The sequence below is a fragment of the Nipponia nippon genome, unplaced genomic scaffold (genome assembly GCF_047370975.1).
Source record: "Nipponia nippon isolate SJK-2023a ecotype South Korea unplaced genomic scaffold, ASM4737097v1 scaffold_1, whole genome shotgun sequence".
NCBI lineage: Eukaryota > Metazoa > Chordata > Aves > Pelecaniformes > Threskiornithidae > Nipponia > Nipponia nippon.
The window spans coordinates 34,279,266-34,291,816 of record NW_028262290.1 but is presented as its reverse complement, the minus strand read 5'-3'; the positions used below and the strand labels follow the sequence as shown (position 1 = coordinate 34,291,816).

Sequence of the window (12,551 nt, the reverse complement as noted above, 5' to 3'; positions counted from 1 at the left end):
GCGGTGCAGCCGAGGAAGCGAGGGACCGGCCGCTCCCTGGCCCGGCGGCCGGGGGGCGCTGCCGCGGAGCCAGCCGGGGGGCACCGGGCTGGGGGGCAAAGCCCCGCCGCGACTCCGCGGCTCCCGCCTGCCGCAGCCCAGCGGGGCCGGGCCAAGCCGAGCCGGGCCGAGCCGGGCCGGGCCGGGAGCGCCTGGCCCGCCCGCCGGCGGGGCGGGGGCTGCGCGCAGGGCCAGCCGCCGTCGGCAGCAGCAGCTTTCAGTTTTCATTGAGGCTTCTAGTTACTGTTTAACATCCCCACCCACGTTTCAGTTTGTTTAGTAAATCGATCTGATGCTTGGGCTGAGGCTGTTGCCCTGTCGCCATTGAGCAAAGTTAATTCCCCCCCCCGCCCCGCGTTCCACACACTCTCTCCTCCTCCTTCCCACTACAGCATATGGTAAAGACGGTGCCAGCCACACCAAACAAGTCACGCAGCCCAGCGCCGGGACGCCCGCGGGGAGCCGGGGGGTGCGGGGGAGGCAGGCGGCCCGGGGGATGCCGCCGCCCTGAGCTGCGACCGCGCCGCCGGAGGCCGAGGGACGGGGCGGCCCCGCCGGTAAGTTCCCGGGGGCTGGCGGCGACGGCGGCCGCCGAGTGACACCGCAGCCCCGCGCACCCCGCCGCGCCGGCGGGGCAAACGTGCAGCGTGGGGAAAGTTGACCCGGCTCGTTGCAAAACGGACAGCAGCCGGTTTGGGGGTGGGGGGGAGTATTTCATTTTATACTTCTTTTTTTTTTTTTTTTTTTTAATACGCCTGGTCACGTGTCCCTCTTGTCGGCGCCCCGGGCGCTCCGGAGAACCGCGCCGGGCAGGGCGCAGCCTCGGGCCCCCGGGGCGGGGTGTGCGGTGTCCCGGCTGCCGCAGGAGGCCGCGGCAGCCCGGCGCAGCCCAGCCGCCGCTGCGCGGTCCTGCGCCCCCGCCGGCCGCCCCTGCCCCGGTCGCTCTGCTGCTGCCTGGGGATGTGCTGGCATTTGTGAGTCCTGAGCGGTCGAAGTCACGGCTTTGCACCGGCTTTAGGAAGGTTTTCTAAAGGCTTTTTGGTTTTGCCTCCCTTATTTATTTCTCCGCCCCCGCCTTCGTGGTCACCTGTACAGCAGGTGGATTTGTTATTGTAGAGCTGCTCCTAGTAATAGCAGTTGGCCACTGCTGGACGCCTTGCTGGAGAATCCCAAAATACTTCCCTTAGGGGAAGAATAATTATAAAAGAGAAAAATTCAAACATAAAACAGGCAAAGCAAGCCAAGGATGAGTTTTGCAGGCAGATCCAGCAGTGTTTCCAGTGAAAGCCAACTTTCAGATGTCACGCCTGTGAGTCAAACATCTGTTCTTGTACAATGAAATGGGAGATATAGTCAAGCATTTTGCAAAGTAGACAGTAGGTTGCAATAACAGTATTTTAAAGCGACTTTTCGCATTTGCAGTAGTGAATACTATTCCATAGTAAACTATGGTTATGTTAAATTGGACCTTCCTTTGTGTAGGCCTTTTCTTGTACAGTGCTGCACGTACTTCGATTTATTGTGGTTTCTCATCCATATTACAAAGACGGTAGAATATTTTAAAGTGACATCTCCTTTGTTATTGGTGCTGAGTTTGTTGAAACTGAGTTATTGAATAAGACTGATTATGCTACACAGCTTTCAAAGTTCCTGAGTCTTCTATGTGCTGAGAAAACTACAGTGCTATGTAATTCCCCATATTCTGTAAGAACAGAAGTTCTTGCATAGGAGGCATATGAAACATTTATACACATGCAGGTGATTTTCAAATGTTATGAACACTATTTTGGTCATTTCATTCTTTTCCTCTTTCCTTTTTCTAGTGATATGATAAGGGAAAAAGGAACAAAATGCTTAAAACACTCTGTTGTAACTCAGTTCACACTTCTTATCATCCTTCAGTCTCTGAAGCACTGAGAGGAAATAAGAATTTTAAAACTGATGTTTCTATTGCCCAGTACTCAGCTCCCTGTCCCTCTCTCTCTTACTGAAGTGCACCAGGCTGCCTAAGGCTCACTTCATACATGTATTTAAAAAAAAAAAAATGGAGTGTAGGACAAGACCAGGATACCGTTATCTTGTTCATGACGTTATCTTTGATTCTAGCAGCTCATGCATTTGGACTTATTTCCCAGAACACAAACTTTGTGTTTCCTTAACACAAAGCATAACTTTTTCTGCACCTTCTCTCACAAAACTAAAGGAATGTCTCTATTCCAAAATTTTGTACTTGGTAGCAGTAGTAGTGTAAAACCAGAGCAATGCAGAGGTCCAGTTTGCATTTCCAAGATGGCTGTTGTAAGTACCCTTAGGCAGTGTATTGGGAAAAGCTTCATGTGGCATTGAGCTACCACTGCCCTCTATCCTGCCTCCCACCAGGGAAGAATGCGGGAGGTACATGGTATTCTTGTGGCCTGGCGATAACAGCCAGTTCCTTGGATGGCCAAGTGATGTTTACTACTAATTGGCACACATCATTAAATCATCTCCAGGCCAAATCCCTATCCTGGTTTTGGCTGGGATAGAGTTACTTTTCTTTCTAGCAGCTGGTATAGAGCTGTGTTTTGGATTTAGGATGAGAAAAATGTTGATATCACACTGATATTTTAGTTACTGCTGAGCGGTGCTTATACAGAGTCAAGGCCTTTTCTGCTTCTCACACCGCCCCGTCAGCGAGCAGGCTGGGGGTGCACAAGAAGCTGCGAGGGGACGCGGCTGGGACAGCTGACCCCAACTGACCAAAGGGATATCCCATACCACATGACGCCATGCTCAGTATATAAAATAGGGGAAAAGCTGGCCGGGGTTCCACTGCTCAGGAACTGGCTGGGCATCGGTCAGCGGGTGGTGAGCAATTGCATTGTGCATCACTTGTTTTGTATATTCTTTTATCATTATTATTATTATTTTCCGTTTCTTTTTTGTCTTATTAAATTATCTCAACCCATGAGTTTTACCTTTTTTTTCTGATTCTTTCCCCCATCCCACTGCAGGGGAGCGAGCTAACGGCTGTGTGGTGTTTAGCTGCTGGCCGGCTTAAACCACAACACCCCCTAACAAAAGCGTTCTAGTATAAACACATCTTTGCTACTCCCATTCCTCAAGATATGGCCTGGCATTGCTTGGCAAAATTTGAATCTCTGAATCACATCCTATTTGATCCCACTGAGTTTACCAAACAACTACAGTAGTGCAAGAACAGAACTGGGTCCTTGTGCTTGACATGGCTCCTATTTCAAACTGTGCGGCAGAATTTATATCATGTGCATATGGACTCAATACTACAAGAGGTTGGTCCCTCTTGTCTCTTCAAGCTCTTTATGACTGGCATGGAAAAATGGGGTCCAGCAAAAGTCATTAGTGTTACCTGCAAATCTGCATCACATATATCAATTTCCACTGGCTACAAGAAACAAAACACTACTTTAAACCATATTAATTCTTCTTAGCAGGTCATTAATTGAAATTTTTTTTTAAATATTTCCTGAAAAAAATTCAAAACTCGTAATGTGGTAACCCATGTAATGGAAAAAAACAACTTTTTGTTTGTTTTTGTTTATTTGGGAATTGAGTCTATTATAACAAGCCAATAATAATTCACAACTGATTTAAGACTGCATCTTTGGTATAATGTGGTTCTGAGCTGAGCAGATTGTGTTTTTACATCTGTCAAGTAGCAGGGGCAATGTACTCCATTTACTAATTGATAAATGGACTCTTTCAATGCGGGGATCTTTCTGCCTCACTTCTGAATGATTTCAAAGTTCTGTCTCTTACTTGTGAGCTTTGAAATATTCTCTAATTTATTTATTTTCATTTTTTATTTAACAAAGTGGTTCAGCTGTTCGGAAGTCTTTCTTTTGCTCACTTTCTGCATTTAAAAGTGAATGAAACAATTGACACTGTTTAATATCAAGCCTGAAAATCAGTTTGATTTGCCTATGTTGTGTCATGTTGATATGAGGTATGAAATATTAGATAATTGCATTATTCTGGTAACATAGACTGGTAATGTAGACTTTTAGAATAATGAAGACAGGTTTTATTCTGTGGCAAATAGTTACCTGTTATATATAGTAATATGTTCTGTGATAGAATTTAATTTCTCAGTGAAAATATCACTGCAACTTAAAATAACATAAGGTTGCAGGAAGGCATGGCTCTTAGGTTTTAATGTATCTTAATGAATGATGCATCATATAACATTATGATGAGAAAATACGGAAAATGCATTTCTAACAGATTAAGATGTTTGAATGTCTTGCAACAGCTTTGATTGAATAAAATATTTTTCATTTCAAATTTTCAATTTTAAAACAGCACACCCTAAAAATCAGGTCAGAATGCTGTGTGTAATGTCAGAGCTGAGATCTATCAAACTGAAAGGCTCCAACAACATTTTCAAACCTTTCTCAATTGTCAATTTAAGTTAATTGAAAATGAAAGGTCTCGCTTTCAGGATTGGGCCATTTAAATAGAAGCCTGCTGCTTTCATTTTGTAGAAGGGCAATCTCCCTCCACATACGTGTTTTTAAAAGGTTCATTCATAATTCTCCCTTCACACTTCTATTGGAAATGACAGAATTCATTATTTTGAGTTCTTGAACTATTTTTCTGCAACTTGGGTGATGAATTGTATGAGATCTAGTTCATAACGTGGCACGGCAACCCACAAGATTTAAAATTCTCAAGGCTCGATCTGTCTCTTTCTGGCACTCGGCTGGCACGGGCGCAGGAAGCCTGCATGTGCATCTTCTGCCTCTTATGGAGTAGTAGGTTGGGATTTTTTTATTTAATACTGACTAGGAAAAAGACTTGCACCCTTGCTCGGTAATTCACTAGAGGTATCCAGGCAACAAGGGCGTACATTACAGTCAGCAGTGTACAAACAAGGTGCTGTGTGAATTTTGCTTGCCTCCTGTTTATCTGGGAATCCAAATGCAGTAGACCTGTACAAATAGCACTGTTTCCACTATCTGTTCCTAGCACAGTAAAGTTTGCCCCTAGACTTCTGGGTTTTTATTTGTATTTAGTTCTCTAATGGAAGAGGATTTCTCGATGTACATGTATGACAGTACCTGCCCAAACATGGGGATTAGGCTCGGGTGGGAGAGAGGGATCGAGCCTCCATGAAACGGCAAGTACGATTCAGCTTGCAACTGATAGTGCATCTGTGGCAATATTGCAATGAGAATGCCCTTTTTGAGAATCATTTTTGTATGGGGTTGCTAGGCTACACCAGCCTGGTTTGTACTTGTCTGAGGCAGCAGCAATGTCCATCAGTAACCAGCTACTTGTTACCCAAAATAGGCCTCACTGGCAGAAAGTTATGCAGATTGAATTTCCCTTTTTCTTTGTTAAACAAGACATTTTTTCATTTACTGCTGACATGTAGAGTATCAGCACTGGGCACTGAGTGGGACCAGTTCATACTCTCAAAGCTGGTCCAGATGCTTGAAGATTACTCACCACCATGACCGTGTTGAACTGCTGACATGTAAAGTATCAACACTGGGCACTGAGTGGGACCAGTTCATACTCTCAAAGCTGGTCCAGATGCTTGAAGATTACTCACCACCATGACCATGTTGCTTCATGTATCTCAGGCACTTTTTGTGCCTCCCACAGCTACACAGTTTCTTTTTCTTTCTTTTTTTTTTTTAAATTGATGACCATGAAGAGAAAGATGATTCTTATTGATACCACCTCTTTGAGAATCACACCCCAGACTGCCTTGCAGACAGTGTCTTTTGCTATGAGCTTCAGGATAATAATATTTATTCCTTTTGGAAGGAAATGTCAGACTGACATTACATTAGCAGACGAAATTCCCTCAGTAGAGGTCTAGACACTACTCAAAGAGGTGGAGATGGTGACCACGCTGTGATTGCACATCAGTACTCACTCACTGTCCTCTCTCTGCACCTGACAGGTATAGGCAGGTGTTGGCTTGTACCTGCTATTGTAGTTCCAAGGGTAAAATGACGATCTTGGAAATTGATAGGATTTTGTTCACCAAATTGCTAAATACTTCACCTGTTTATTCCCCTGCTCCCAACTGCTAAATAAGTTGAAAACAGTCTTTTCTGCTGAACCCTTTGGTAGCCATGCAGTGACCCTGTTAGGCAGGCTAGAGATCCCATACGTTGTTGGCTGCGTGTGTAGTTTCATATGGTTTCTGGGCAGCTACCCTTCAATCCATATTTCTTCTTTTGTCCTCACGAAAATGGAAGTAGGCTTTTTACTTACAAACAGTGAAAATAATGCATGGCTTTTACTGCTAGTTCTGATTTTGGTGATAGACGCTATCTATGTAATAGGTATGTATTATCCTTATTTAATATCCTTCTTACCTTTTGGGAGAACAGTGATATTCCTGGCTTTAATGTCCAAATCCAAAACATTTCAAAAAGATTTACATTTTTAAAGAGGCTTTAATGTCTTCTGAGCCTCTTGTCTCAGTTCATGTTTTACAGTGTCTTACCCTATATTATTGCTTTTAACTTTCTTTTTTTCCTTTTTATCTGACTCTCTGAGCTTCAGTGACTTTTTATATTAATATTAAGCATGTAATTTTAACGAGTGGTTTAGGGAGACTTAGAGACAATACTTTTTAATTTACTTCAGTTTTGAAGTGCCAGAACTTGGTCTGACATAAGTTTAAGGCAGAACTTTAGATTTGATCATAGCAATATGAATAACTTTGGCCATGATAGTAAGAGGGGAAAAAAAATGCAAAGGAAGGCACTCAGTTTTAATATGAGATTTATCTTGCTGTGTTTCATTTCAGAATCTTCTAGATAAATTACAGGGATACAAACTAGTCCCTTTAACAGTTTGGTGTTGACACTCAAGCTTGCATGGAAAACTAGATCATTATATCAAAGACAAAACACTATCTGCAAAAATAAAAAAAAAATAAAAGGAAGCCTCCACTGGAATTTCCCCAAAGAGCAAAAAGTAGCCTCAGGATTAGGGGGAAGAAGTTTTAGTTGTAAAAATGTAAAATGCATTAAGCTAATCGCAGGTGCTAACTTTGTGAGTGGTTTTTGTTTGTTTGTTTGTTGGTTATGTTTTTTTTGGTTTAAAGTGGGTCAAGATGAAAGGAACGTATCTCAAATAAAAATTACTTTACAGGGTCTGTATCTACTTAACTACTGTTATTTAGCATTGAGAGTAAAACATAAATGCAATGAACCAGAGCCCCAGCTCTCAGGAATTTACAATCCATACTACATTTAAAAATGTAGGTGCATTCTGTACTTCACAGAACACAAGTCTGGTTTGAGCTTTTGGGTTGATTTGGGGTCCATCTCCTCAGCCAAATTTTTCAGGCTTCATTCAGGTGCCCTTGTTTGCAGATAAGAGTGGAGAAGAAACAGTACAAGTTCCCTGAAGCAGGTTGATGCGTTTCACTTCCATTTTCAGGCTCAATCGAAACAACCGAGGCAGCTTAAGGCATTAGGACCGCTTGCTTGTTCATTTCATCTCCCACCTCTCCTGAAGGTCATTGTCCCCATAACAAAGGTGCCAGGAGTAATACATATCCTTGTCCGCAGTTGAGATAGTTGCTTAAATTGCCAAATACAGGGATGCTTGCATTGATCTAGTGGATGTTGAACTTCCATGGCTGAGGTCCAGGCATGTGCCTGCCTCTGCTGTCCCCCAACTCCACTACGGTAATCTTTCCCATAGCAAGTCTATAAAGACCTTGTTAATAATGGAGCAAAACCAAGAAACTTTAAATGAATAGGCTTACATTTCAAGGGCAAGGAAATGTTAAGCAGTTTGCATGCTCTGACTGAGAAAGGGATTCAAATTTTAACAGAAATTTTACCATGAATTTTGTTAGTAGAGAACTTAATAGTGGAGTTTTTATCTTATTTTAATCCAATAGGTCAAGTTATTTATTTCCCAAGATGTATTTGAAGCTGAAAGAGTGTAGAAAATGAAAAACACTCCCAATGATCATTCCCAAGTTTCTATGGTACCAGAGAGCGTAAATGAGCATTGTGAAATTAAGATACATGTATGAATTGCAAAAACCTTGGCAGGTAGAAAATGAGCACAGCTTCGAACAGCCTGAAGAACATATCTATGAGATTGCAGCAAGCTGTTTAACCCTTTATGATCTCCTTTTGCGTCTAGCAGCCTTGAATTTGTAAGGCTGGTCTCTTGCTTTCCGTAAGAGGATGAAAAGCAGCATTGTAGAGCAGCTAAAGCCAACAAGGTGCTTGTTAAACCTCAGCTGTATAGGGAAGGTCATGAAGGAAAAACTCGCCTCGTACAGAAGTATTTCATTAGTTGGGCAAAGTAACATAGTTAAGTAGTTGTAGAGAAGCTGCTGTTTAGAACTAAATACATTATCAAACCCAGAAAGACAACGTGCTCTAGGAAGTCACTATGAAAACAGGTAATTTTAGGTGGTCAAAGTAATAGATTTCTGTTTTTCAGTTTAAGAGCTCTATTCTATCTCAGACCAGTACAACTGGAAGTAGAAACTTTGGGGAGCCCTGGCATCAACCCACTAATAGTTTAGAAATCTTGAAAACGGATCGTGTGGTGCACTTCTCCGCAAAGGATACATCTGCCCACCACAAGTGCAGCTTGTGATGCTGGTGAATTAAAGATGCTCCCTTGCTCTTAGGTAGATAAAGAATTCAACATGTCCTGTAATCCTTGACGAGTCAAGATATATTTTTTCAGATATCAAGAAAAATCTATGGCTTGCTAGTGGCTGCTGTTTGCAGGAATCCCTTTCAGCTGAGATGCTTTCCATATACAGTTTGTATTTGGTGTGCCAAAGAACACAAACATCCTCATCTTTTCCTCTTTCTCTGCATCCTGATCCTAATGCCACTGATTTCAAAATTCTAACCCATTTTGGGTCAGACCCAGTGTTGGCTGTTTGAAATGACCCTGACCCTAGAGTCGGTGTAGTTATGTTAGAACTGCAAGATGAGCTTGTGTATGTACAAGGGTATCTTCCAGCTGGGAACACTAGGAACTACTTATAGTATATCTCAGGCTTTAGATACAACATTTGGATGAATGTATATTTTGTATGGCTGGGAGTAAATCCGTGAATTATATGAGTCTGCAACTTGCTTGCCTTCTTGCCCCTATAAAAAACATTTAATGCTGTTATTAGTATGTGACATAGTTAGATTCCTGTTGAAAATCAATAACCTTCCCATAAAGCAAGCCTTACATCCTTTCCTAAATTAATTTAGAATCATTTTGTATGCCTCATTAGCCTTGTAATTTAAGAAAGAATAAAAGAAAAAGAAAACAAACCAGCCACCTATTATTAAACAGTGTATGTAATTTAATTTTTCCAACCAAAGGGGATGTTTATGATACTAAATATATCTGTTAGTCTATAAATACTTGGGTTTATAGTTGAACAGAGCAGTGGTTCTCAAACTGCAGTCCGTCACTTCATGATGATAGACAGTGTGCTGTAGGTAGTATGATGCCAGTGCCACCTTTCTTCCTTCTTTCATCTGCTACATCACTTTCATGGGAACTAAATGTACCACATTAAATGCATTCCTAAAGATTCTGTGCAATTGCCTATTAAGAGGTGGATGGTCAATGTGAATAGATATAGAAATTGTTTTACAGACAGGACCTATACTTAATCACAGTCGACATTTAAGGCAAAAGGTATTGAGTTCCTGAGAGGAAAGACACCATATGACATAGAAGAATATTGTTGACTTTTATGTAAAACTTCCAGTGAGTGTTTTGGAACTTCTTTGAGCAGATTACAGTGTGAGAAAGGGTCGCTTACTTTTATGCATAGTGGGCAATCTTTAATGATACTGAATCTTTAAAATTCCTTGCAGTAACCCTGTGGGAATTACTCCAAATGAAATAAATGGGATGGCGTTGATGATAACCTACAGAAAAAACTGAAGATAGGCATTATTTGAGTTAGAAAAATATTGAATGTCATATGTAATGAATGTGTGAAGAAATAAGGTTTGCAATGCTTATAAGTACAGTGACACTTACTTTTTCATGTAGTGAAATATGCAGCAATACCAAAGCAAATGCAGCTATACTAGACATAGTTGTAAGAAAAACCAAAGACTTTAACAGCTGCTTTATTAAACAATTCTTACTTTTTATAATTAATTTTTACTGTATTTATATTTATTTCCAACATGCAGTCAGTGTTTAGGAATTTTAAATGAAGCAAACTCCTTGCTTATTTAAATTTATTTTTTCAGAATAATCTCCACCAAAATAACGCCCAAAGCAATAAATATTTCAACGGTTTGTTTTTTTGAAATAGATCCTTAAAATAGTATTTAAAATAAGAACATAAAATTTAAAATAAAATTGGAATAAGTGAGTGACTAATCTAGATCTTCACCAACACATTTTTCAATTTCTAGGAACTTCACTTAGAACACCTTAGAATGATGTCTCATGTGTGAGAACCTTACTGTAGACTGTTACTTAAATAAAAAATTAAGATTTAGTAAAGAAAGAAATGGAGTTGGTTGTAATGAAGGAAAGAATTCCACACATTTTAAATTCCCTGAGCAATTTCGTGATGCCTGTTGATGAAGCCCTGATGCCTATTCTGTCAGCGTTGATACCTATGTCCAAACAGCTCATTTCAAACTTTCTATGTGTGTCTCTAAAGAAGAAGAACAACTATGCACATTTTTATTTAAGCAAAAGTGTAAATTTTTTAACCTATATGAAGGTAAAACTTGTCTTTTATCGTTATATCTTTTCATCCCATTTTTAGTGCAGCTGTCCAGTTCGGTCAGAATTGCCTTGCCCTAGCTGAATGAACATGAGTGTGTGCAAGTTATTTATAGACTTGAGTACTAATAAACAAGAATATTGTGCAAAGGTAATTTTTTCTGTACAAAGGCTAATCATATATGCCTGGATTTTTTGTGTGTGCGTTTGGGAGTTTGTTTGGCTTTTTTTGTTTGTTTTTGTTTGTCTTTTGAATACTGCAACTTTTGCTAAAGACACAAGAAGAACAGCTGGCCATATATTAACTGTAGCTGGTTGGTAGGCTGTTGCAGCATACCACTTTCGTGTTGCATCACTGTAGATTTCTTCAAATTAAATACTTTGGAGGAGAAGGGGGTTGTTGTTGGAGGAAATTTATTCTTTTTTTGTAACTTACTCTTGGGCAAGGAGCAGGAGCATCATTCTCTGTGTTAGAGGATGGATTACAGTCTGTACATCTGTAGGCCTGGAGAGCTTGGCTTTAGGGCAGAAGAAGATGTAGGTGAATTGAAAACAGAGGAAAGTCAAGAAGAGGAATTTGGTGAAGATGTTTGTAGGGCGTATTTCCGAAGGCTCTGCTCTCCTACCTCATGTTTGGAAGGGATGAAATGAAGTGACTGGCCTCCAGCACCTGGAGTTGCTATGGCCAGGAAGATCACAGTTAAGACATCAGTCACAGCAACTACTGAACGGGGTTGGCCTTCTAGGTGGAGGTATCTTCGAAAAGGGACAAAGTCTGCAAAACTTCCCATTGCTAGGTCTGGGATTCTGAGTAAGCTGTTGCCCTCACAGTTTTGAGGGAAAAAAAGCACACTCCGGCTGTGTGCTAAGGAAATTTTTATATTCAGAGAATGTTTCAGGAATCAGCAGGCAGTTTGCAAGCAGATGAGACGCAGGAGGAGGAGAACCAGATTGATGCTGAAATTATGAAAATGGAAGCAGTTGAGAAAGAGCAGAGAGAAGGGGTAAATAATGAAAGAGATGCTGTGTTTGAGCACATCTCGGGCTTTGGTGTCGTAAGCCTGGAACTTACTTGAACAGCAGGGACAAAGGAGAAGGAGATATGTTAACAGGTGTTAAAGTGTCTACAGATAAGCATCACTGAAGCTGGTGTGGTGGTTAAGATTGTAGGTGACTGATGACCTCAGGTTTGATGCTTAGGAAGTAGTAAGGTGATGACCTGGGAGAGAACAGAACAGCGGGCTCAGAACTGAGCCTTGCAGGAGTCCACAAAAGAAGGATTCTCTGCTTGGAAGAAAACAAAATGTTGAGACATGACAAATGAGCGTTTTTCAGATAAAGTAGTAGCAATAGATTTATGTAACAACACAGCAATGAGAAAGTTGAAAGAATTAGAGAAATGTCTATATATTACATATATACATATGCATATGCACATTAGAGGCTTGCTTTTAATATAGCAGCTTGTCAAGTTCATTAATGTCTCATTCTGTACCATATGCACACTTACGGAATCACACCAGGGTAAACCTGATAAGAAAGAGGTACTACCCTGAAAAGTCATGGAGAATTGCTAGCAATTTTTCACTGCAACGTAACTTTTAAAAGTGCAGCTGAAGAAGTAAAAAATAGCTTTATTAATAACATTTCCTATTTGCCACTAAATAAATAATTCTAAGTACAGCTTTTCAACAAAATGAAACTGTTTTAATAGTCACGGGGACTCTTGGAATATCAGCATCAATATGCTATAATTAGTACGTCACTGCTATCATGTGGTATGTGGG

General features: G+C 41.0%; 1 protein-coding gene across 1 annotated transcript in view; it reads left to right on the top strand.

The window, feature by feature from the left end:
- Positions 1 to 409: 409 nt before the first annotated feature.
- Positions 410 to 12,551, top strand: part of HNF4G (hepatocyte nuclear factor 4 gamma) — a 60,932-nt gene continuing 48,790 nt past the window's right edge. Inside the window, exon 1 of the mRNA XM_087751199.1 lies at positions 410 to 596. The gene's annotated coding sequence lies outside the window, so the exon portion shown is untranslated. The remainder of the gene's footprint in view (positions 597 to 12,551) is intronic.